The sequence below is a fragment of the Hemicordylus capensis genome, chromosome 4, assembly GCF_027244095.1.
Source record: "Hemicordylus capensis ecotype Gifberg chromosome 4, rHemCap1.1.pri, whole genome shotgun sequence".
Taxonomy (NCBI): Eukaryota; Metazoa; Chordata; class Lepidosauria; order Squamata; family Cordylidae; genus Hemicordylus; species Hemicordylus capensis.
Window position 1 is genome coordinate 143246772 of NC_069660.1, and position 26604 is coordinate 143273375.

The 26604-nt window shown below is 43.4% G+C and overlaps 1 long non-coding RNA gene across 1 annotated transcript; it reads right to left on the reverse strand.

The window, feature by feature from the left end:
• Positions 1–2560: 2560 nt before the first annotated feature.
• On the reverse strand, positions 2561–15392 carry LOC128321927 (uncharacterized). Its single transcript, XR_008305425.1, has 4 exons — positions 15267–15392; positions 14769–14795; positions 13073–13158; positions 2561–2688 (listed from the first exon to the last, which is right to left on the reverse strand). It is a non-coding gene; the product is annotated as an uncharacterized LOC128321927 (long non-coding RNA).
• Positions 15393–26604: the final 11212 nt, after the last annotated feature.

Consider the following 26604-nt stretch of genomic DNA (forward strand, 5'->3'; position numbering starts at 1 on the left):
CTTCATCAATTAATTGGAGCCATTCTGCTAGTACTTGCTCTTCCTAGGTAGCATGTCATGATTTCTGACAATTGTTTGTAATACTAACGATTGAAGATGCCCATCTTTGAGAAAGATGAGTTTCTTTCTTGAAATGACTCATAAGATGGCTGCATTTCAGACATTTCTGCCAAGCTATATGATGATGGGTTTAAAAAAATAAAACAAGATGGGACTAGGCAGATGAAAGGAGTGAGCTTTGCTGTCTCTCATACAAGTGAATGACTGTATTAACTCATGTAGGGAAAATCTGAATAACTGTAACTGAGTAAAGGGTTGTGAGAGGGGCTACCTGAGCTTCACCCTGAATAACATGTGGCCTGGCCCTCACCAATATAAATCCTGCTGGAAGCGACAAATGGCAATTGTCCTACTGAACATGCACACACACATACACAGAATGGTCCTTGCAATACTCAAGCCCTCCCTCCACACACACCCCCTCTCTATCATGATTATACCGGCGCAATAGCACCAGTGTAGTTAAGATGGAGAGTATTTTCAATGTTCCACCATGATAAGCCCTGGACATTCTATTGCTTATAAAATCAAAAACTATTTGTCAAATCTGCCTGCCCATCAACACACATTCACTAAGTGACAAGAGACACCTCCACTGCAAATTTGGTGAAGATCTGTTAAAATATGGCTTAGATAGAGCAGCTTAAAGTTTTTCCTCCTTTGAATAGAGGTTTAAAGGGCTGGCAATACTTTTTTTGGACTGAGTAAGTGGTATTTAAGTCATTTTGTGGTCTATTTGCATAGTTTCAGCCTTTAGACTGCATGCCAGAAAAGTGCTTTTTGTATATCCTGGGACCCAATCAATAGTTATTTCACAATTGATCCTCAAAGTTGCATTTTAAGAGGCAGAAAAATATATCTTCCCTGCTGAAAGAGTCAGGTCCACGGGACTTTTGAAGCTGCGGTGCCCATAACATTGTCCACAACCAGTATGGCGGTCTTGCAGTGGGCAATGTTGTCAAGGATTCAGCCAGTTTTCCCACCAGCCGCTGCCCGCCCCCACTGCTCCTGCCTGGCATGGAACTCCACCCCTGATCCAGCATGCACACTTCACCCAGTCCAACATGCACCTCACCCAGCAGCTGGCGTTCTCTGCCGGCTGCCCCGCCCCCAGGACTCACATGGCATCGGCACATATTTGGACAGCAGCCGGCTTTCCCACGCCTTTCTGCCACTGCTCCTGCTCACTGCAGTGTGTAGTGTCTCTCCTAGTCTGGTGCATGCCCTTCACACAGTCCAGTGCCTGCCTAACCCTGGCCCATTCCCTGCCGGCTGGCCCACCCCCAGGACTCACATGGCATCCGTGCATGTGCAGACAGTGGTGGCTTTCACACCATCTGCTGCCAACTGCCACCACTCCTGCACGGAGCATCATGGAGCACTTACCCTGGTCTGGCGCATGCCTCACTCCAGCCCCTGGGTGTTCCCTGCTGGCTGCCACATCCCCAGGACTCAGATGGCCTCGGCACATGTGCAGACTCCACACATGCGCCGTGGCCATCTGAGCCAGGGGGGTGGAGCAGCTATCAGGGAATGCTGGCTAGCCGGGCACCAGAATAAGGCATGTGCAGGACCAGGTGATGTGAAGTAAGTGTGTGTGTGTGTGTGTGTGTGTGTGTGTGTGTGTGTGTGTGTCTGCAGTTTCTGCTGTGTGATACAAGTGATACAAGGTGAACTGTCTGAGTTAATGTGCTGCATGCAACAGAGATTATTATTAATAATCTGCACAACTTGAGTTAGAGAGAGTCTGTGTACTAAGGGACCATGAATAATACCACAAACAGCAACTACATACAGAGCCAAGATCTTTCAGCATAGCTTCCTGAGTCACGGGTGTTTCTGACTGGCATCCATGGTGAAAAGCTCTGACAAGGAGGTCAGAAACTTCTGCTATAGATTCGAAAGCGTGTAATTAGAAATACATTTACATTGGCAGCTTCTGCCTTCCAGACTGCCCAAACTCAGACTAATTTAAATCATTTCAAACATGAGAAGCGATTATCAGGTGTACTTTCTGCTCAATACCGTCTTGCCTTACAACAGACAAATGCTGGAAAATTTTAATCAAAAGATGCTTTATTAAACTGTAGGTTTGTGCTCATTTGGGGAGTAATTATGAGAACAGAAACACACACACAGTCAGTCAAAAGGGCCTTATTTTAACTCATTCAGTCTCTTTTAACAAAAGCTGAATCCGCTGAGGTTGGGAGCACAGAATGCATAAAGAAATCCACCATATTCATTCATTCATTTCAAAATGTTGAATACCCTGCCCTTCAGTTTCATAACTCCCAGAGCAGCTTGCATATGAAATTTTAGAACAATAAACAAAATTAAAACATTATAGATTGTAATTTTAAACAGCATAACAACAAAAGCATATCAGCAACTCACAGCTTTAAAATATATTTTCGAAGGCCTGGACAAATAAAAAGTCCTCCAACTACAGAAGGGTATGAAATATGTTGCCAGGTTTGCCTGCCAAGAGACAATCTTCTGTGGACGGAACCCCACAACTGAGAAAATCCTTGCTGTGGTTGCCATCTGTTTAAGCCCTGAAGGCAGGGCATGAAGAAAAGCACCTTAAAAGAAGTCTTTAACATTCAAAAGTCTTGACCGATCTCCTTGCTGCAATGATAGAATATGACAAATATGAATACGATGAATATTTATATACTGCTTTTCAACAAAAAAAATCCCAAAGCAGTTTACATAGATATCAATAGATAAATAAAATGGCTCCTTAATTTAAAAAAATTTTTAAATGGCTGCCGAAAACAAAATGGCCACCGTGCATGCTCAAATGGTCCCTGCAAGGCCCTAGGTCTTGCCAGGCCTCACAGAGGCCATTTGAGCATGCGCGGCAGCCTCCAAAATGGCCACCACACCAATCTTTACAGGCCCAAACGGGCTGAAAATCAGCCTGGGACGGGTTGCGGGGGTGAGATAGGAGTCCGGCAGGGGGAGGGGGAACCTTTGCAGACTCCCTCTCAGCCTTTAGGAAGCCCCCCAAAAGGGCCACAGGTAAGGGGGAGAAATAGCGAACCCCCCCCCCCCCGACTGGACAGGGGGGATTCAGGTGTGCTGGACCGAACAGGCCCGGTCAGGTTCAGGAGCAGTTCACACCCGAACCAAACCGGGCCAGCCGGTTCCGTGCACACCCCTACTAATGAGTTCATATTAGAGGACCAGTTCAAGCCAGGGACTTTCTGACGTGTAGCTCAGTCTCTTTGTCATTATGCTATACCGTTATAAAGTAAAGTTGTGCTGTTGAGTCAGTGTCAACTCCTGGCAACCACAGAGCCATGTGGTTTTCTTTGGTAGAATCCAGGAGGGATTTACCATTGCCATCTCCCTCAAAGTATGAGATGATGCCTTTCAGCATCTTCCTATATCGCTAGTGCCCGATATAGGTGTTTCCCACAATATGGGAATACAATATGGGAAACATACCAGTGGGGATTTGAACCAGCAACCTCTTGCTCCTAAGGCAAGTTACTTCCTAATATGCTAAACTACATTCATCCTTTACTTTACATACACGGGTCATCCTGCCCTGCCCTCCTATGCATCTAGATACCTAAGGAGCATCACTAGGTACTGAAAAGATCTGGAACCTACAGGTCCTGGCTCAGGCAACAACTTCTATCCTCTCCTTCACCATTCTTTATTTTATTTTATTTTATTTTATTTCATTTTATTGTTAAATTTTTATACTGCCTTTCATTAAAACAATCTCAAGGCAGTTCACACAAAAGTTAAAACAAGACTATAAAAATTACACAATTAAAACATTAACCTAGAATATAAAAAATACAGATCTGATTTAAAAGATAATAATTAAAAAAGCATAATAGAACCATAAAAAATACAAAGCAGCAGCAGTAGAGACAATCATATAAAAGCCTGGGTAAAAAAAACCAAGATTTTACACTCTTTCTAAAAACTGTGATGGAAACTGAGGAGCAGATGGCCATCTGGAGAACATACCAGAGTCTGGGGCCAACAACAGAGAAGGCCCTGTCATGCATGCATGACAACCGAGACTCCGTCATTGTTGGCACCCAGAGCAGAGCCCCGCCAGATGACCTTGTCAAGCAGGCAGCAACCCTTGGGAGCAGGCAGTCCCTCAGGTATCAATTAGCATCTATTTTGTGATAGTCAAGTAACCACTTTTTGGGGAGAGGTTATTTCTTACATCTCCTCCATAGCCCCCCCTACTCAGGTTTATTTTCTTTTGTGTTGTCTCTGCAACTGCATGGTTTTGTTTCTTTGTTTGTCTTTTATTTCCCTCCTCCAGCCGCATCATATAGCCTAGCAGCAGGTACAGCTGCTTCTCACAAATTGCAGAAGCCAGGGGAGCCAGGATGACAAAGCAAGACCAAGCACCAGCAACTCAGCCTTCTCCCAGGCCATGAGAATCTGTAGGTTGCTAGGGCCAGAACTGCTGCCTAGAGAGAGATCCCCCACAGGGCCCCTGTTCCAAGAGAGCCCACTGCCCCAGCAACTCCACCACCTCTTTCCAAGACTGCACATGTTAGAATGGAAAGAGGGAGACACAAATGGAGTGTCTTCTCCCCATTTCCTCTTCCACATCTGGGGGGCAGAAGACATTCCATCCATCCATCTTACTTTCCATTGCAGCACACACAGACTGGGAAAGAGGGAGATAGGACATATGATATATTGAGAAATTCCAGGCCAGCACAGACCCCCAGACACCACCTCCCCCATATGCATAACAAAATCAGGTGGTAGGGGGGCACCAGAGATCTGAGGGACCCAGAAAAACATTTGGGGCATAAGCCACAGGGGCCCTAAGCTAAAAATGTCCATGGGTGACCTCACCTTGAGTCTACTAGGCAATCAGATTTGTTCTTGGTTTGTGTAAGACAAATTCTTGTTCCAGAACAGCAGCTAGAAAACTTTATTTTCTGTTTCGGTTCAGGGTCAACAGAGACGAGAGAGAGAGGGGTCGGGGGGTGCATATTCACTACTTTGGAAAAGGGTTGTTTGGATTTGGTGTTGACTCCCTGCCTGAAACTTGAATCTTACAAGTTAAATGCTGTTAGGAAAAGAAGTGTCCATCACCATGGTTACCAAATCTAGTGGGATAATTAAATAATGTGTTGCTTCCCAAATGCACCATAAGAACTTAAGAACAGCCCTGCAGGCAGGATCAGGCCCAAGGCCCATCCTGTTTCACATAGTGGCCCACCAGATGCCTCTGGGAAGACCACAGGCAAGAGCTGAGGGCATGCCCTTTCTCCTACTGTTGCTTCCCTGCAACTGGTATTGAGAGGCATCATGCCTCTGAGGCTGGAGGTGGCCTATAGCCCTCAGACTAGTAGCCATTGATAGACCTCTCCTCCATAAATTTATCTAAACCCTTCTTAAAGCCAACCAGGCTGTTGACTGTCACCACATCTTGTGGCAGAGAATTCCATAGGTTAATTATACATTGTGTGAAACAGTCTTTCCTTTTGTTGTTCCTAAATTTCTTGACAATCAATTTCATGGGATGACCACTGGTTCTAGTGTTATGCAAGAGGGAGAAAAATTTCTCTCCATCAACTTTCTCCACACCATGCATGATTGAATAGACCAGGGATTCTCAATGTTGGGTCCCCAGATGTTTTGGGACTTCAACTCCCATAATCCCCAACCAAAGGCTGCTGGGGATTATGGGAACTGAAGTCCAGTACCATCTGGGGACCCAACGTTGACAATCGCTGGTATAGACCTCTTTCTATCATGTCTCCCCTCAGTCGTCTTTTTTCTAAACAAAAAAGCCCCAAGTGTTGTAGCCTTGCCTCATAAGGAAGCTGCTCTAGGCCTCTGATCATCTTGGTTGACCTCTTCTGCACCTTCTCCAGTTCTATAATGTCCTTTCTGAGGTATGATGACCAGAACTGTACACAGTACTGCCATTGTGACCACACTATAGTTTTGTATAAGAGCATTATAATATTAGCATTTTTATTTTTCATTCTCCTTCCTAATGATTCCAAGCATGGAATTGGCCCTTTTTTCTTTTTCTTTTTTTTACAGCTGCCACACATTGAGGCGACATTCTTAAAGAATAAGCAGCTAAGAAAAGATCAAGGACAGCTACATCTCCCTCTCATCTCCAAAGCAAAGCATGAGCTCAAAAGACATTAATTTTTTTCCCTTTTAATTCAATGCCATTTTTGATGTCAACTGCTAGACGACATGAAAGTGATCCAACTGCCATGCAACAGCTAGGATGACAAAACAACAAAAAATTATATATCCTGGATTTCTGAAAAAAAACAAATACTACCACCTTTCCTTCTGAAATTCCCAGTCTACTCCATTCAGTCCATAGTAACTGGGAGGAGAGTATCCACGGTTGCAAATATTTTCATATAACTTTTCCTTCAGAGTTGCTAGCACAATTAATACAGGGCCCATTCCCAGTCCTTGAACCATAGACATCTGAAGCTGCAGCCACTGTGCCATCAAAACTGCTGCTCTCTAGTACTTGCAATGAGTGTAGTATCCTATGTTATATTCTCTTAAGTCCATTATTGAATTCTTGAGCATTAACTTTCCAAATATTCAAGACATGCAAAGGTCATTCGAGTCAGATATATTTGCCTTTAGGAAATCTGCCTGTAGCTTTCTCATTTGGTGCTCTGAACATCTGTAACCAATGCAAGATGTGACTCAGTTCCAGCAAGTCCAGCTTTTATAATTCAATAATATAGGTGTAATTATCTCTATGGTTCTTATTACAAAAGACAATAATAGCCTGGCACCATTTCACACACACTCCCTCTCTGTCCCCGTCTGTATTCACTACTTCTTGCCCTTAATCTAAGGCTTGACCTTGCATAACATTGCCCAGCCCAATAAATGAAATGCCAATTAAATGAAATGTAGTTTAGCAGATTGGAGCTAAATTAATGGGCTATTGATTGACAACTGTGTTAGAGGCTCATCATTTTAACTGGGGGAGGGAAATGAGACTGAGCTAGTAGAATCTGATTGGACAGAATGAGATTCCAAATGTTGATAAATAATATTGGAAATACAAGCTGAGGAAGTTAAGTCTTCTGTTAAAGAAATTAGCATAATTTCTGCTTAAGCTATTGTGCTCCTTGTGATTGAAGTTATATGTAGCCTTTGCTGTTGTGTCTCATGTTTTCTGAGCAGAAGAGAATGGATTACTCATGTGATGCTTGATATTAGAAAACTGGTCTTCCTTAAGTTTGGAAGATTCACATACATGGGTGCGGTCTTACATGAGGCCTCTCAAGTTTCAAGTGCTTATTACTTTGGCAGAATCTGGGCCCTTGGAAGATCATGGTGGAAGTCATGCTACCCTTACATATTTTTGCACCTGGTGCAATGTCCCAAATAAAGCCTCCCTAGCTCTATACTGGAGCTAAACTTTTAAAATGATATTCATGTACACAGATGGAAACTGGATGCAGTAGAATGGCACCTGCAATGGAATCGCTGCCCTAAGTGTCTGCTTCACATTACTTCATGATATAGCACCTCTGTGTGGAAGGTCCCAATGATAGCCACAACCATCATTGCTTTAATATTTATCCACTATATCGTAGAAAAATGACCAGCTCCACACTTCCTTAATAAATAATAATGATGGTGATGATGATGATGATGTAGATAGGCTCTACCTCCCTCACAGCTCAGGTGGAAGAGGAATGCTGCAAGTCTATCAAACAGCAGAGGAGGAGAAAAGAGGCCTTGAAGAATATATCAAGGACAGTGAAGAAGATGCACTTCAAATGGTCAATAATGCAAAACTATTCAACACCAATGAAACAAAGCAGGCCTACAAGAAAGAACAAGTCAAGAACCGAGCAGAAAAATGGAGAAATAAGCCACTGCATCGTCAATATTTGCACAATATAAGTGGAAAATCAGACATCACCAAGACCTGGCAATGGCTTAAGAATGGCAACCTGAAGAAAGAAACAGAGGGTTTAATACTGGCTGCACAAGAACAGGCACTAAGAATGAATGCAATAAGAGCAAAAGTCAAAAAGTCAACAACAAACAGCAAGTGCCGCCTTTGTAAAGAAGCAGGTGAAACTGTGGACCACCTAATCAGCTGTTGTAAAAAGATCGCACAGACTGACGACAAAGAAAGGCATGACAAGGTAGCAGAGATGATACACTGGAACATCTGCAAAAAATACAAGCTACCTGTAGCCAAGAATTGGTGGGACCATAAAATTGAAAAAGTTGAAGAAAATGAAGATGTAAAAGTATTATGGGACTTCCGACTACAAACAGACAAACATCTGCCACACAATACACCAGATATCACTGTAGTCGAGAAGAAAGAAAAACAAGTTAAAATAATCAACATAGCAATACCGGGGGATAGCAGAATAGAAGAAAAAGAAATAGAAAAAATCACAAAATACAAAGATCTACAAATTGAAATTGAAAGGCTGTGGCAGAAAAAGACCAAAATAATCCTAGTGGTAATTGGCGCCCTGGGTGTAGTTCCAAAAGACCTTGAGGAGCACCTCAACACCATAGGGGCCACAGAAATCACCACCAGCCAATTACAAAAAGCAACTTTACTGGGAACAGCCTATATTCTGCGACAATATCTATAACAGCAACAACATTGACAATAAAACTCAGCCATCCCATGTCCTTGGGAAGGACTCAATGTCTGGATAAAACAAACCAGTCAGTAACAACTGTCTGACTGTGTAAATAAATATTAATAAAAACAACTTTGTTAGCTGCCCTATAACAAATTAAACATGAGATAAAAACACACAACACATTAAGACTGTCCTCATGACCAGCCTAACCCAGACTGGGCTGCCCCAAGCAGGGTTAGGCTGGTCCTTGTGGATCCCTCTGCTCCCCACCCACCTAACCCCTTAACAAAGCCAGCTTTTAGCTGAGGTTAAGGGTGCTCTCGCACCCTTACCCTGGCTACCGCATATCATGCGAGGAGTCACAGAGATGGGCACGCCCATCTGATGATGGAATCCCCAATGCAATGCATGAGCTGCGCATTGCATTGAGGGATGCTGGAACAACAAGTTCTGGCCCCGGATCCCTCTGCCCTGCTCCGTGATTCACAGAGCTGCAAGGAGCAGGGCTGTCCATGTGGACACGCAGGAGGTGCCCTGATGAAGGAAAGTTCAGTCATCTGGGAGGAAGGTTGGTTAAATGCAGTCTCACCCCCACCGCAGGGTCCTCCCAGGACTATTGTGTGACTCGCCCCATTAAATCATAACAGACCGGAGTGGGGATGGAGAGAAAATAGAAAATACATGACAAAGAAATATTTTAAGGCATTTTTTTAAAAAAAATAATAATCAGTTACATCAGATCAAAATTTAAAAGGCCTGAGTGAACAAAAAGGTCTTTACCTGGCATCTAAAAGAACAAAGTGATGAAGCCAGGCGAACGTCACTGGGGAGGATATTCCATCAATGGGGTGAAACCTCTCTCCCTAGTAGCCAAGAGAGAATTGAATCTCCCAAGAATTCAATAGCTATTTTCTCATCAAACTTAACCTCAACTGACCCATCCACTACTCCTTCACAATTTCTCATTATAAATAGGATTATATGGTTCTCCTTAATGGTCTCTGGGCCAAACCCTCTTTGAATGAGGCTGCACTATCAACATTTACAAAGAAACAGTATCCAGAAGAGAGATATCCCTAATTATAAAACAGGGATTCAGCCTTATAAAACCCTCAAAATATTTATTTATTTATTTATTGAATTTCTATACCCACTATTATAGAAATCTCTAGTCAGTGTACAGTCTCTAGGCAGTGTACAGTAATATTAAATTTTAATAGCATAGCATAATCTTTACTTCGGTCTTTGACCAGCATAAAATTTTAATATTAAATTAAATATTAATAGTAATATTAAACAAATATATTAAACATATAAGAGACCCTCATGATATATATTTTTAATTTACTTAACAAATTCATATATTGCTCCAAACTTATGTCTCTGGGTGGTTTACAATAAAAAAAGTACAAATTAAACAGAGCTAAAACATTACAACAATTTAAAATTTAACAGAATGCTAAAACTATTTTAAAACAATATATTTAATTAAAAGCCTGGGTGAACAAAAGCCTTTTAAAAAGTTGTCAGAGATGGGGAGACTCTTATTTCAATAGGAAGTGTATTCCAAAGCCTCAGGGCAGAAACAAAGAAGGCCACCAGGTAGAAGGCTACCTGAGTAGCCACAAGACAAGCCAGTGACAATTGGAGATGAACTTCTCCAGATGATCTCAAAGGGCGGTGGGGGTCATGGTGCAGAAGACATTCTCTTAAATATCCAGGGCCTAAACCATTTAGGGCTTTATAGGTTTTAACCAGCACCTTGCATTTTACCAGGAAACCTATTGGCAGCCAGTGTAGTTCTTTCAACAAAGGAGTAATATGGTTTCTCCAAGATGACCCAGAGACCAACTTGTCTGCTGTATTCTGTACCAACTTCAGTTTCCAGACTACGTACAAAGGCAGCCCCACATAGAGCACATTGCAGTAATCCAGCCTAGAGGTTACCAACATATGTACTACTGTTCTGAGGTTGCTTATATTGAGAAAAGGATGCAGCTGGGATATCAGCCAAAGCTGATAAAAAGCACCTCTGCCCACTGCCTCAACCTGGAACACCATGGAGGGGTTAGGATCCAGAAGCACCCCAAGACTGTGTACCTGTTCCTGCTGGGGAACTGTGACCTCATCCAGAACCGGCAGATCAAAACCATCTCCCAAGTCCCAACCCTGCACAATAATTACCTCCATCTTATCTGGATTCAGTCTCAGTTTGTTATCCCTCATCCAACCCATCACCAGGCAGCCCATCACCAGGCAGCATCTAGCCCATCACCAGGCAGGCATTTAGGGAAGTTATGCTTTCTCACAATGATGTTGTCATGGAGAAATAGATTTGGGTGTCATACTGATAACACCCTGCACCAAATCTCCTGATGATCTTTCCCAGCGGTTTCATGTAGATGTTAAACAGCATTGAAGACAATATGGAGCCCAGGAACACCATACAAAAGTTCAGATTTTGAAGAGCAACAGTCTCCAAGGGTCACCATCTGGAATCTGCCCAAGAAGTAGGAGTGGAACCACTGCAGAGCAACGCCTCCCACCCTCAAACCTGTCAAACACTCCAGAAGGATACTATGCTCAATAGTATTGGAAGCTGCCAAGAGATCCAAAAGGACTAACAGAGTCACACTCCCTCTGTTGATTCCTGACTGGAGATCATCCATCAGTCTGACCATCTCCATCCCATAGCCTGCCCAAAAGCCAGTTTGAAATTGGACTATTAAACAAAGATACAGCAACACAGAGTTTAAGAGGGATTTGTAGGCTATCAAGTCCATCCCCCTATTTGATGCTGGAATATAACTATTGGGAAAATTATCTTACTTTTCAGTGGAAAGCATTCTTTGTTGTTCATTATTGTAAACAAACAATCCTAACATAATTACATTTTCCCCCTCTAAAGTGACTTTTTAACTTATTTTAAGATAAATTTTCAAGTGTAATTGTGTTTGTTAATTCTTCACCTTATCAGTCTTAAACGCGTATGTATTTTAAAAGCAGTTGCAAAAATATTCTGGGAATTGGAAAGGTGGGAGATGTGTTGGAAATATTATGGGTGCCAGACAATCTGCAGTCTCCCAGTTGGTATTTGGCCTTCATTGCAACCCTAACAAGTGATAGTCTGTGGCATATTTCATGACTGCTGGATCCTTTACTGTTGATAGTCTATCCTAAAAGGCAGAAGCTATCCACCACTTCAATGTCTTCATTATCAGTTCTGAGGCTGGTTGCTGTACCTCTTGTCATTAGTTTAGTCTTCTTTACATTTAGTCATAGTACCATTTTTTCACTGTGCTCCTTGGCTTTCATTACTAGAGCTTACAGATCATCCGCATTCTCAGCTATCAGAGTGGTGTCATCAGAGTAGCACAGGTTATTGATGTTTCTGTCTCCAACTTTAAAACCACGCTCATCTTCTTCCAATCCAGCTTCTCTCAGTATATATACATTGACATATTCAGTATATAAATTGAATAAATAAGTAGAAATTATACAGGCTTGTCTTAGTCCTTTGCCGATTTGGAACCAGTCTGTTTCACCATGTTCTGTCTAGGGATATGCACAGAACCAGCTGGCCCAGTTCGATTCGAGTCCAGACCAGACTCAAACCTGACCAGGCCAGTTCAGTCTGGCACCCCCTCGAAATGCCCCCCACACACACACACACTGTTCGGTTCTGTCCGGGCGGGTTCACGAACAATTTTTTTTTAACTGAAAAAACAATTTTTAAAGGGACTTACCCCCTCTGGGGGAGTTATTGGAGACAGCGGGGGGTTTGCGGAGGTTCCCCCTCCCCCTGCTGGCTTCAATGCAGCCCGAACCAGTCTGTTCATCCGGCTCTTCGGCCCGTTTGGGCCTTCCCCCTCAGCGTGGCAGCCATTTTGGAGGCCGCGGCATCAGCACAATTGGCCTCTGAGAGGCCTGGGTCAATGTTTAAAAATAATCCTTCCTCTCAAGTTAAATAATTATAATTGTTGTACTGATTGTATAAAATTACATAGTAAGCAAGAGAGTTTATCTAATTTATGTATTTATGTATTTATTTATTATTTAATTTATATACTGCCTGACTCTAAAGGCTCTAGACAGTTCACACAAATAAATACAATAAAAACAAAACATCTATTAAAACAACAATTTAAAATATTCAACCATTACTAAAAGTTGAAAAGTGTGATATTGTTCTGCACAAAATGTACCTAAATCAATTCAAAGTGTCTAAACCACTTTTCAAAGTTTATTAGTGTTAAAAAAAAATAACACTGAAGAACTTGAACCAGAACTGAACCCAATTTTGTAATGGTTTGATTCCCTTTTTGAAGCAGACTTACTTACAGACTTACTAACTTTTACTTACAGGTAAATTCATTATACACTTGGTTACCTACCTTTGCACGGCACCATGCCTTCCCTGACACTGAAATGAAAATCAAGCTGTCTTCAGTGAGATATCTTTCTCTTTCAATATTAGGATCTGAAACAAGTAGTTCTGTTAAGAATGCATCTACCTACTTTCCATTCACTATCCCTACATCTGGACTAAATTTGGTCCAAATCAGTTAAGCAGTTCACAAATTAGCCTACTTGCATCTCAGACATTCATAGGTCCACCATCTTGAATTGCGGTGGATAACATCTCACAAACGATGCCTTTGAGGTGCCCCTACAATTGTACCAAATTTGGTCCAAATTGCTTCCCACGTGCCTCAAACATTAACATGTCCTCAATCTTGAATTGGAGTGGATGACATCATCACAAACTATGCCTTTGAGCAATCCCTATGTGTCCCCACAGCAGTAATTTGAATTTTGTTCAAATCGGTTAGGTGGTTCACAAGTTAGCCCCCTTGTGCCTCAAATGATAATATGTCCCTCATCTTCAACTGGGGTGGATGACATCATCACAAATGACACTGTCAAACTGTCCCTTTGTGTTTCTCACTACAACTGTACCAAATATGGTTCATATTGGTTAGACAGTGCACAAGTTAGTCCACTTGCACCTCAAATGTTCACACATCTTCCACCTTGAATCAGGGTGGATGACATCATAACAAACTACACCACTGAGCCATTCCTATGTCTCCCTACAACTGTAGCAAATTTGGTTCAAATTGGTTAGGCGGTTCACAAATTAGCCCACTTGTGATTCAAACATTTACACATCCACCATCTTGAATCAGGGTGGATAACATCATCACAAACTATGCTGTTGAGGGGTCCCTGTGTGTCTCTACAACTGTACAAAATTTGATTCATATTGGTCCAGGCATTGCAAAGTCGATGGGAGTGGGGCACGGACACACACCATGCTGCATGATCTCATAAACATACTTTGCTTAAGGACAGTAGTGGCCAGTGTGGGTGTCCGCCAGGTGGGGTCAGCAACGAGAGGACCTTCAAGCATCAATTAAAAGGTGCTTACCCCAGTTCTAGCTGCAGCTGCAAGCAGCTCCAAGAAGCAGTGTGCCTCCCAGCACTCCCTGCACAGGGGGATCGGCTCCACCACTCACCTGGCTTCTGTGGAGCCAATCCCCTGCTGGTGGCCAGGTGAGGGACAGAGCTGAACCCTGCTGCAGGGAGTGCTATGTGGTGCGCTGCTGCTTGGAGCAGCTTGCAGGTGCAGCTGGAGCTGACATAAGCACCTTCTAATTGATGCTTACAGGTGCCTCTCACCACTGCCCACCTGCCTGGTGGCGCCCACATTGGCCGCTACTGCTTATGGAAAGTAAGATAAAAAAATGTGTACTTTGCTGAGTCACTGATTTCCTGTATTCAGGAATGGTACTGTAATCGCAGTAAAAAATTCACAGAAAAACCAAATTATGCAGGATTCAACTTTAAGTGATTCAAAAGTCTTGGGGATTGATTTTAAAAAAGCAATTGTGATTACTCAGACAGTTACACTTTTGACTATATACAATAACACTGCCAATGAGTACATTTTCTACTTTATTACAGAGCCATCAAAGAGAACATAGCATTTAAAAACATGTTTTATGAGTTGGCTAAGGCATATTTCAGTTTGGAAACAGCACGTAAACATTTGTTGCATCATAAATAATTCTGGGATTGGAGACTTACTGTGACAATATTATTCCTCTTGTACACCTGAAAATAAAAGAATGAGAAACATACTGTCACAATAGCTCTCTAATGATAATTTCAGAAGAACATTTTTAAATGGGTCTCTATCTTCCTGAGTTTTTTCTTTTTCTTTCCCTTTTTCCTTGTCCCCAATGGCTGTAAGAATTGTGGCTAGTTTGAACAAATTTCATAGGACATATAGGTTGCATGCAGTGAGATCACAAATTCCTATCTCACCCATCAGACATACAAATACATGTGCATAGCAATAGAGCCTACACAAAAAAAAATACAGTAATTATTATGTATTAAAACAGTCAGCAGCAGCTTACAAATACAATAAGCCAATACAATCAAACCTATTAAAAATCCTGAGCAAATAAAAATATCTTCATCTGGCAAAGAATTTTTTTGAAAAGACTTGGCACTAGGCTTACTTCCATCAAAGGGTATTCCACCCACAAGACACCACCACCACTTCTCACATCTCCTCACCTGCCACAACTCAATGGGAGAGGGACCCAGAGCAGGGCTTTTGGGACAGATGTAAACATCCAGGCAGGCTGCTATGCTGATCTAAGAACTTCCTTATCTTCTGAGCCCCTTTCAAATCATTCAGTCTTCAATCTTCTCATTTGCTTGTTCAACCTTCCAGAAGGCAATTGTTCAATGAATGTCAGATATTTCACTAAAGTAAAAGTAACTTCTTTATTTCTCTAAGAATACAGAAATTTGGTTAGCTGTGGTGGTACAAAAAGCATCCTCTTCTTTTGATCTCAGTTTCTAGGGATGTGCCTGGAATCATTCCAGAGGCGGCAGGGGTGCTCCTTTAAGGACGTGGGAGGGAGCACTTACCACTCCCTCCACATGTTCCCCACCCGCCACATTTCCCCCACCGGTGCTCCATTGTATCAAAGCCCCTTGGGGTGGCAGCGTTCCTCCCTGCCGCCCCATTGTCATCCTCGGCCAGAAGTGGGCGGAAGTACCAGGAGCACATGTGCCCGCTGCATGCGTGCATGCCTATCTGCCATGCACACATGCGCATGTGAAGGGCGCACACGTGCCCAGTACTTCTAGCCAGTTCAGTTCTTTAATGTTACAGCCACAAGCCAAAACAGAAGAGAAAGGTTACAGTTATATAACAATACATTGATTGCATATAATTAAAACAGGCTGAAATTAGAATTAGTTAAAAATTTTGACAAAATTGAAAACATAGTGATAATAAAAATTTAAAACAGTAAAATATCCTTATTAACCATCCGGTGATGTGTATTTATGGCAGCAGCACAGAATTTAGCCACATTAGATGTAATTAAACATCTGCCATGCACACATGTGCATGTGAAGGGCACACACGTGCCCAGTACTTCCAGCCACTTCCAGCCGAGGAGGATAACGAGGTGGCAGGGAGGAACACTGCTGCCCCAAGGGGCTTTGATACAATGGAGCTCCAGCAGGGGAAATGCAGCAGGAGGGGTAAGTGCACCCTCCACCATCCTTAAGAGAACACTCCCACCACCTCCAAAAGCTGAAATGGCCCCGGTGGCCAAAACATTTCGGAGGCCTCTATAATGGCCTCTGAAATGTTTCGGGCTCAAGCCTATCAGTTTCTCTCTATTGCTCCTATCATATAAGGAATTTGGCTACATCTCCTGATTCTGAATATAGCTCACCTTTCACAGCCACAAATTCAATCTACGGATTCCCCAGTTAATTGTTCTCATGGTAAACTACTCATGGATTGTTCACACAATCAAAGACTGTATTCTACCCGGGTTTGGGAGCTATGTGTGCTCCCAATTTTTGGTTTTGTGGAAGCAAAGTAGAAGGAAAACTTGGACAGAAGTGATTGTGTGGAAGGAAGGTAGGAGGAAAGCTACCAAGGTTTTCCTGTCTTGCTTCCACACAGTGGGGTTATTCTCACAACCAGGGAAAATCGGGCCAGGAGAGCCTAGCCCAATTTCCCCTGGTCATGTAAACCACCGGGCTTGCAGGCGAGCCTGGTGGTTTACAAGCAGGCAACCCGCTTAAAAACCCCTGCACTTAAACCGGGTTGGCGGAGTGAGCGCTCCGCCAACCTGGTTTATGTAATCGTGTGTTGCCGTCACGCAGAACCGCACTGTGGCAACTCATGAGTAGGGCCCCGGCGGGGAGGCTAAATGCAGCCTCCTGACTCGGGGGTCTCTCCAGCATGCCCTGCATGCTCACGCAGAGCATGCTGGAACTTCCGGGGGCCATGCGGCACCCACTCTCCACAGCCCCCGCCGGCTCTGTGACAGAGCCGGCAGTTGTGTGGGCAGCCGGTCTGGCTACCCAGGGCTGCTTTCCTCATTGTCTGTGGGGAGAGCGGATTAAGCTGATCGTGAGACCCTCCTCAGTGTGTTGGAGATGGACTTCCAGTGCATCGACCTTTTGCACCAACTATCCTAATGACCACTAGGGGCATTGGGAATAGAGATGGTGAGTAAGGGTCTCCCTGACTGTTCTACCTGTCTCTACTCTATGACCCCTGATCTGGCTCTTCCACACTTCCTGTGCTGAGTCACAATCCTTCCTTTCCTCCTAGAGGGAAGATGAAAACATCTCTCTCTCTCCTTACCTATCCATTATGTAATCCTTTAGATTAGGCTTAGGTTTTTCCTATCCAAGTGTATTTAACCAATAAATATTTAGTATTTAGTTCTACAAGGATCTCCATGTGTTTTCTCTAAATTGCTGCAGCAACTAAACCATCCTCTTCTACCCACTCTGTGACTGGAGTGTGCTCATTCCTTAGTGCTCTGCTGTTTTACCTATTGTGGGTAAAAATTAACAACCTCTAACACAATGAGGCTATTCACACGAGCGTGCAAAACCTGGCTAAGGAAGCCCAGCCTTGTTTTGCATGCTCATGTGAACTGCCGGGATCAGGCCCGATCCCAGGGGCTGCATGGCGGCATACCCACCTAAGTAGCCTCTCTCTTAAATGGGTTTAAAGGAGCGAGGTTAAGGGAGCACACTTAAATGAGTGAGCAGCCCCAGCCAGCATACTTGGGGGGGGGTCCCAATAATGCACCATGCACTTGCGTGGTGCATTATTGGAGCTCCAGGGGGCAGGGCAGGGTGATGCGTGGCCACCAGGGGCGTAACTATCATAGGACAAGGGGAGACAGTTGTCTGGGGGCCCACTGCCTTGGGGGGCCCTCCAGAGGCAAGTCACATGACTGACTCCCCCCAGCCGCTCACCCGCCTGGGCTTCCTTCAGTTGTATTCATCCTCCGAAATTGATGTGGGTGTTAAGATCTGGATCTACCAGAACTGCATCTCTTTCTCTAATACCATTAGATGACTTGCATCATCCACAATTTACAAAACCGTTTAAAACATAATTTAGGATGAAGTTCTATTGTGGCACATAGCTGTGTTATATTACTATGCTTTTTGTTACCTCTATTCAGCCTCATTTAAGATTTCTTTACTTCAGGAGCTAAGCTTCAGAGGTGGGGGGCATTTTAAAATCTTGTCTCCGGGTCCAGTTCAACCTTGCTACGCCCCTGGTGGCCACCCAGGTAAGACAAGGATATCGTCTGCAAGGAAGGTAAGTTAAACCCACCTTCCCCGCAGACCACCCCAGAGCTCTTCTCACCTATTGTGAGAAGAGCTCCAGCTACTTCTACCCAGTGTTTCTTCCTACCTTGCTCCCACACAACATAATTGGGGAGCACACACAGCTCCTTAAACCAGGACAGACGACAGTTTTTGATTGTGTGAATGACTTCATGATGTTAGTTATGTCAGTCAGTCAGTGTGTAGTTACAGGTTTAAGTTTCCTCATAAATGCCAGCCATCTGGGGCCATGGTTCAGATGGAGACCACAGCACAGAGGTAGAGAGGTAGGAGTTACTTAACTCTTCACCTCTATTATGTTTTCCTGTAGAAAAATGACTCCCAGCAGCTATATAACCGCCCTGAACCATTTTGGAAGGGCGGTATATAAATCTGATAGATAGATAGATAGATAGATAGATAGATAGATAGATAGATAGATAGATAGATAGATAGATAACCTCAAAATGCTATAGTAGTAAATGATACTTTCAGGGTTAAATAGCTGCTTTGGGGTAGCAGGGAAGGATTTTCTGCAGCAAACAGGAAAAGGGTTTAATTCCCCTCTACCTCCATGCAGTGTTCCTGATCCAAAGAACAGCCCCATGTAGCTCACAAGAAACTACACAATGACACCTTTAATGTCACATGTAGTTTGGCCCTGAGGGAGCAGAGATGGGACAGCTATATTCTTTAAAATTCCTGGGAAGGGTTTGGGGCCCACTGGCTGAAGTCCTATGCACATTTGTCTGGGAGTAAAGTTTCCCACCGAGCATATTGGAAATACATTGAACTCAGTGGGACTGACTTTCCAAGTAAAACTTGAATAGGATTGGGCTGACTGTTGAAAGGATTATGACATTTCCAGATGATTTAAAAACAACAAACCACCGTGGGCATGGTCTAGTCCAGGGATTCTCATCGTTGGGTCCCCAGATGTTATTGGACTTCAACTCCCATAATCCCCAGCCCCAATGGACTTTGGTTGGGGATTATGGGAGTTGAAGTCCAATAACATCTGGGGACCCAACGTTGAGAATCCCTGGTCTAGTCCATCCTTGGTGCTTAGCTATGTGTTTGTTAAGGAGAATCCCATGCTACTAGGGAGGGCGTCTCTCATAATGAGAAAGCTGCATGCTTGCTATGGATCACGGATCCAAGAATTTGTGTCCTGGAGGCTTTGAGCAAACCATGACCATACATGTAGTCCAAGCAGGAATAACTTGTGCAATCAAGCAAGCCCTGATCAGGGCCACTGGATACCCTGTTGGGAGGCATGATGGCCTGCTAAGGTCCGTTGTACAGGTCTACCACAGGAGTGAGTCTCCACGTATGGGAAGCTCCAGGTGCTGGGTGTGGGGCCATTGTGACACCCTGTACCTGGTCCCTAGTCATTTTGGTATGTGGCGTTCCCTGCAACTGGCCCTCAGCTATACTTGCTGCAGCACCATTAGCAGGATCTGTAATTTGCACATAGTGGAAGCAGGAGGGTATCCTCGCTGTTTAGGGAGATAGCCCGTTTGCTGCCTGCTTGCTTTCTAAAATGAATTTCTTTCAAAGCTCTACAAAGGGCAAGGTGTTGCTATGAAGAGAGAGAGTAGCCTTGCTGGAGCTCGCTACATATTTTTCCATAAAGGCAGAATGAGCCATCTTAAGCTTGAATTGTACAACAGGGAGTGCTCTGCCTCTAATGAAGAGGAGGAAAAGGTATGTATTTTATGTATTTAGTTATCAAATGTATCTGCCACTTCTCTAAAAGTTAGACTAAATTAAAACTTTTTAATAACTTTCTAAACTGAGGAGGGCACAGTGGGCAGAGAGTTGCATCACTCATATCTAGTAATATCATGGAGACAATTCAAAAGGAGGTGCTGGACCTCTGTACACCTACAGTATGTACAGTTGCAACCATGGGATTAAATGGCATTTCCCCAGCAAACAGAACATTATGGTCTGAATACTGAAGCAACTGGATATTCTTAGATCAGAAGAGTTTGCTTGAGAAAAGATGTCTGAATCTTTGCAGCAACCAATTAAGAACCGGACATTTATTGTGAAACATAAACTTTATTTGGAGAGATCCTGAGTCTGCTGATAAAGCAGGGCTGTGCAACTTCAGCCCTCCCGGTGTGGTTTGTTGTTGGACTACAGCTCCCCCCATCCCTGATCATTGGCCACTGAATCTGAGGATGAAGGGAGCTGTAGTCCAAAAACAGCTGGAGGGCCAAAGTTGTGCAGCCCTGCTATAAAATAACTACAGGGCTGTAACTGTGCTAAACATGGAATCAAAATTCTGTAGCATGGCAAACAAAATTCTGTGCCAAAGGGGATGTGTGTGTGTGTGTGTGTGTGTGTGTTGTGTTGTGTGTGTGTTACATTGCTGCCATTGCCAAAACTATAAAACTGTCTTTTTCTAGAAAGAAATAATAACCTGAGGAATCTTGTAGAAATGTTAAATCAATGCTGCACTTGCCTGACTCTGCATATTGGGGGTGGGGAAGAGAATATATACATAACCCTTGCAAGCCTTAATAATTAGTACTCAATGGTGAAATTGGTCTGTCACATGTAGAACAAAGTAGTTGAAAGTGCATTTTTGGTGAACTGTACAATGGTAAGAGAGAGAGAGAGAGAGAGAGAGAGAGAGAGAGAAGCTTTTGGAGGGTGGGGGATGAAATTCATCTTAATGACTCACCTGAAAAGGGTTTTTTAATAATATAAAATTAGAACTTTTATAGAGAAATAATGGAATATTGCTTTTTGATAAGTTGCTTCAGAGCAGGGATCAGAGTGCAAATTACTGTTATTTGCTGGTAAGTGGTTTTCCATTAGGATGGCATTAATATGAAACATTCCCTTTTCCATTTCATCAAGACATTTCACAGTATTTCTACCATTTTAAGACACAGTATATTAATTTAATGAAATTATATGTAATCACCAAACCATTATGTGTGCTTTGTTAGTGTCCCCCCCTAAAACTCGTGCTTTCATTTTTCTTGTTTAAACCTGTCAGCTGATAAAGCCTTCCACCAGATCTGAATGCAGATCAAAGAACCTTCATATAATTACAACACTCCATTCAAGAAACTGGTTATTTGTCTATATATGATGAACTAATCACATAAACTAATAAATTCAAATGTCTAAAATATTCTGGGAAAATGAGCTTGTTCATAACTGTGATCTGCAATTCACTCACACACACCTAGGGTACTGTTTCATTTTGCCACTTTTGAGTCTGCTTTCCAGTATTTATTATTATTTATTATTTATTGAATTTATATACTGCCTAGTATAAAAATCTTGAGGCGGTGTACAGTAGGCTTATGAGTTCACCTGGCATTCCATGTGTGTGTCCGTGTGTCCGTGTGTCCGTCCCCCAACTATCAACTTCACAATGCCTGGACCAATATGAACCAAATTGGGTAACGTTGTAGGGTACAATAGGAGCACCTCAGTGGCACAGATTGTGATGATGTCATCGACCCACATTAAAGATGACGGATGCATAAACATCTGAGGGCAAGTGGGCTAACTTGTGAACCACCTAACTGATTTAAACCAAATTTGCTACAGACATAGGGACACATAGGGATGGTTTAGTGGCATAGTTTGCAGTGATGTCATCCAACCCAGTTCAAGATGGCAGATTCAAAGATGTTTGAGGCTCAAGTGTGGATAGTCTAACTTGCAGATAGTCTAACCAATTTGAACCAAATTTGGGACAGTTGTAGTGAGTGACACATAGGGACATCTCAATGGCATGATCTGTAATGATGTCATCCACCCCATTCCAAGATGGCAGACATGTGAACATGAGTCTCAATTGAGGTAATTTATGAACTGCTTAACCAATTTGAACCAAATTTACTACAGGTGTAGGGACACAGAGAGACAGCTCAAGGGTGTAGTTTGTAATGATGTCATACATCCAGATTCAAGAGGTCGTATGTGTAAAGGTTTGAGGTACACATGTGAACCGATTTGGGCCAAACTTGGTACAGTTGTAGGGACACCACAAATGCATAGTTTGTGATGATGTCATCCACCCCAATTCAAGACAGCAAACACGTGAACATTTGGGGTGCAAGTGGAATAACTTGTAAACTGCCTAACCTATTTGGAGCAAATTTAGTCCAGTTGTAGGGATAGTGAAAGGAATTAGTTCTTACTAGAATAACTTGTTTTCTTGATTAATACACACTGAGGTAACTCACACAGTCACAAATGGTGTTCTATCCGGGTTTGGGAGCTGTGTGCACTCCCAGTTTTCAGTTGTGTGGAAGCAAGGTAAGAAGAAAACCTGGGTAGAAGGTGATTGTGTGGAAGCAAGGTAGTAAACACATGCTGGGAGTTGTAGTTCAGCAACATCTGGAGGAACCCAGGTTGGGAACCACTGACATAGGAAGCAGCCATATACTGAGTCAGACTATTGGTCCATCTAGCTCAATATTGTCTACACAGACTGGCAGTAGCTTCTCCAAGATTGCAGGCAGGAGTCTCTCTCAGCGCTATCTTGGAGATGCCAGGGAGGGAACTTGGAACCTTCAGCAGGCAAGAATGAAGATGTTCTTCCCAGAGCGGCCCCATCCCCTAAGGGGAATATCTTACAGTGCTCACACATGTAGTCTCCCATTCAAATGTAAACCAGGGTGGACCCTGATTAGCAAAGGGTCTTGCTACCACAAGACCAGTTCTCCTACCTTGGGAAGGAACCTGCCATATACTGAGTCAGACCATTGGCCCATCTAACTCAGTTTTTTCTACACTGACTAGCAGCAGCTGTCCAGGGTTTCCGCCAGGCAGGAAATTTTCCTCATCTAAAGATGTCAGGGATTGAACTTGGCACCTTCTGCATGCAAAGCAGATTTCTTCCATTGTGCTTACAGCCCCATCCCTAGGTAAGTATGCATAAGACTGCAGCCTTAATGTACTTATTTATAATTTAACCACAAGTTTACTTTAGAAAATTTGAAAACTGAGGCATGTTTATTTTTGAATGTGGCATATATAGGAAATATTTGATGATTTTGAAATAAATATATGTTTAAATAATCCAGCCAGGAGTACTGTGACAACCAGCAGAAGGGTTCAGTACAAAGCAGTGTTTTTTCTTCAGCAGTTGTGTAATGCAAATTAAAACCTACATTGGCAAGAATGCTCATTTGCATTACAAATGGTTCTCTTCTGCTTTCCCTTCCATATTAACAATGATCAGAGTTTCACGTAAATAATGTGAAAGAGGCTCAAAGGCAATTTAAGCCTCACATATGGAAATGTTCTAAGTCTCGAAAAAGTGATGAAAAGCATGAAAGGATTAAACAAGAAAACATGCTGAAAATAGGAAACGAGGTGGCAGAGAGGGCAGACTCTTCACAGTGAAAGATGAAGCCACAGACATTAGCCATTATATGTCATTATCTACTTTCATTACAATAATTACTAGATAACCAAGGTTAAGTATCATTAACCAAGGTTAAGTCTCATACTAACCATTAAGCAATGGTTAGTAGCCAGGGAACTGGTTCCATTATAAACTATGCTACCAGAGGCTGGTATGAGTAATGATGTGCCTTGAAATGAAATTGGGCATGTGTCTTTTGAGAGATAAGCAGTGTACATGAGCAGTGTAGAGAGCCTAAGAGGGTTCTGCTGGGAGAGCGGGCTTGACCCGCTCTCCCCACAGATGAGCAGGCAGCTCGCCCTGGGCAGCCAGATCAGCCACCCACACTATTACCAGCTCTGTCACAGAGCTGGTTGGGGCGGTGGGGATCGGAGGCCTCCCAGCCTCCGGAAATCCCAACATGCCCTGTGCAAATGCGTGAGGCATTCTGGGCAGCCTCCCGGTCGGGGGACTACTTATGAGTCGGCAGGGCACGGAGCCACGCTGCAGTGACACACAATCAAACAAACAGGGTTAGCATAGCACATGCTCTGCTAACCTCATTTGCGGGCGGGGGGGGGAGCAATTAAGTGTACTTGCCATTGGGAGCCACACAGCTCCCAGCAGTTCACATGTGCGGTAGAAACAAAGCTGGGCCCCATTAGCCTGGTTTCTACCACCCGTGAGAACAGCCTCTATGTCTGGGTCAGTGACTTATTGCAGTGCTCCTCAAACTGAGCTGGGGAGCTTCTGGGAGGGAAGGAAAGGCACCTGCAAAAATCTTGCAAAGGAAGTACTATAAAAAGGGGTGGGTGGAGAGATTGCCATCTTTAGGAGATTGCCTTCTCCCAAAGGCTGAGGTCCTAGTTCAATGGAAATGTAGTGGCTCAGGGACAGGAAGTGGGGCCATTTAATTTTTCCCCCTGAAATGAGTCAGTTCCCTTGGGTAGATGGAGATGGCATGGCAGCCACAGGCATTTGTGGAGGCAAAGACACCCATCACACCGTGTTTCTCCACCCTCTATTTGGGTTCAAAGTCTGGATATTTGGCTCAAAGACTGGAAGTTAGGCTTTTGGGGACATGCCTTGGAAAGAAAAAAATAAACACTTTAAGACATTTTCCTTCTTCACAAAAACTTGCTGTACCTGGCAATTTTAATCACAGGAGAGGATGGATTTAGCTTACAAGCACCCAAACCTCTTAATTCTGCGGCTGATCTCTTGGTCGTTGGTCATTAAGGCCCCAGGAGTCACTTCAGCTGTTGTAGTACATCAGACGTTTGCTTTTTGTTTGTCTCTCATTGCTCCTCATTAGGCTGCCTCTAATAATGATAATTGTACTGTAAGTATTCCTTTCATTCTACAGTCCTCTGTGCAAATTTCGCTTATAATGAGAGATAAGCAAATTCATTCCAATTATCTCTATCATATTAACCATGGAGAGATACCCTCAGATGTTGGGAGCCAAGAAAAATTCAGGAGTATCTAATTGCCTAACATTAGTCTATGTGGTGGGCTAGGAAGTGAGGGACAGAAAATAACTTCATGAAGCCAGACAACCAGGTTAGTTAATGAGGCTGTTCTCACACACAGGCAAAACCTGGCTAAGGAAGCCAAGCCAGGTTTTGCCTGTGCATGAGAACCAGAGGGCGCCCTGTGGCTCCCAGCAGCAGAGTGGCAGCAACCTGCCAAAGAGCCCTGCCTGTTAGCCAGGTTTAAGGGCACAAGGACACTGTTAGCCCAGGCTAAATGATCATGTCGGTGCTGCGTGGCTTCCCAGCAGCCTCTCAACCAGTGTTGGGGAAATCCCCATAATGCACTGTGCATTGCACACTCATGCAGTGCATTATGGGAGTTCAGGGGGCTGGGGTGACACATCCCAGCCCGCAACCCTCCACACTGCTGGGGGCTGCCAGCGACTGTCTGGGGACGCAGACCTCCCCTCTGGGAGAAAAGCGGGATCATCGGCAGGGTGGCAAGTGCTAACAAGCCTTCCTCCCCACTCTCCCTAAGGCCCTTTCTCTCTGATCACGAGAAAGGGCTCAATAGTTAGCAATTCCTAGAGAACAGCAACAATTGACCTTTTTGGTGTGTCATCAAAAGTATCAAATATTTGGAGCACATGTTTAGGGGCCATTCAGACCACCAGTCCCCACATGTGATCAAGCGATGGGAGAATGGGCATCGGGACGTCTGTGGAGGATGTTCCAATGGAAATATACTTGGCACGCCCCCTCCCTCAAGTGTGCTGTGGTTGGTGTTGTTTGTACCTTCCCATTGTGCATCTTTCCCCTACACACAGAAGTAGAAGCAGAGAATACGTGACACAATGATGAGACATCAGAAGTTTCCTTTACTAAATGTTACATGGAGAGAAGGGAGAAACAAATGCTGGAATTGGTTTGGTTTCTATCATTTTTGTAGCTTCCCATTCCCCCTTTTTTAAAAAAATTACACAATTATAATAATTCTTATTTCTTTTAATTTCTATGTGTGGTGTTACTTTTAATTTTTGTATTGATTGTTTAAGGACAAATAAGCGAGCAAAGGAGAAAAAAGGACACAGAGAGACCTGGAACAAGGAAACCAAGGAAACATAAAAATGTGATTTAAATTAGCTTATAAATGTCAGCTTCATCTCATCCCTATCAGTTCCTTTGAGGAAAGACAGGGGTTGATTTTTCAAAGTTTGCCAACAAGCATTAAAAACTTTAAAAACATACAACAAGGTGGAGTGGGAAAAGACAGGAGATTTGTTGGATCATTGAGTACATTCACACTGGCCAACATTCAGCACAGCGCAATGCAGGGAGTGCCGATACACCTGTGCTGCTGTGGGCTCACAGTGAAATGCCTGTG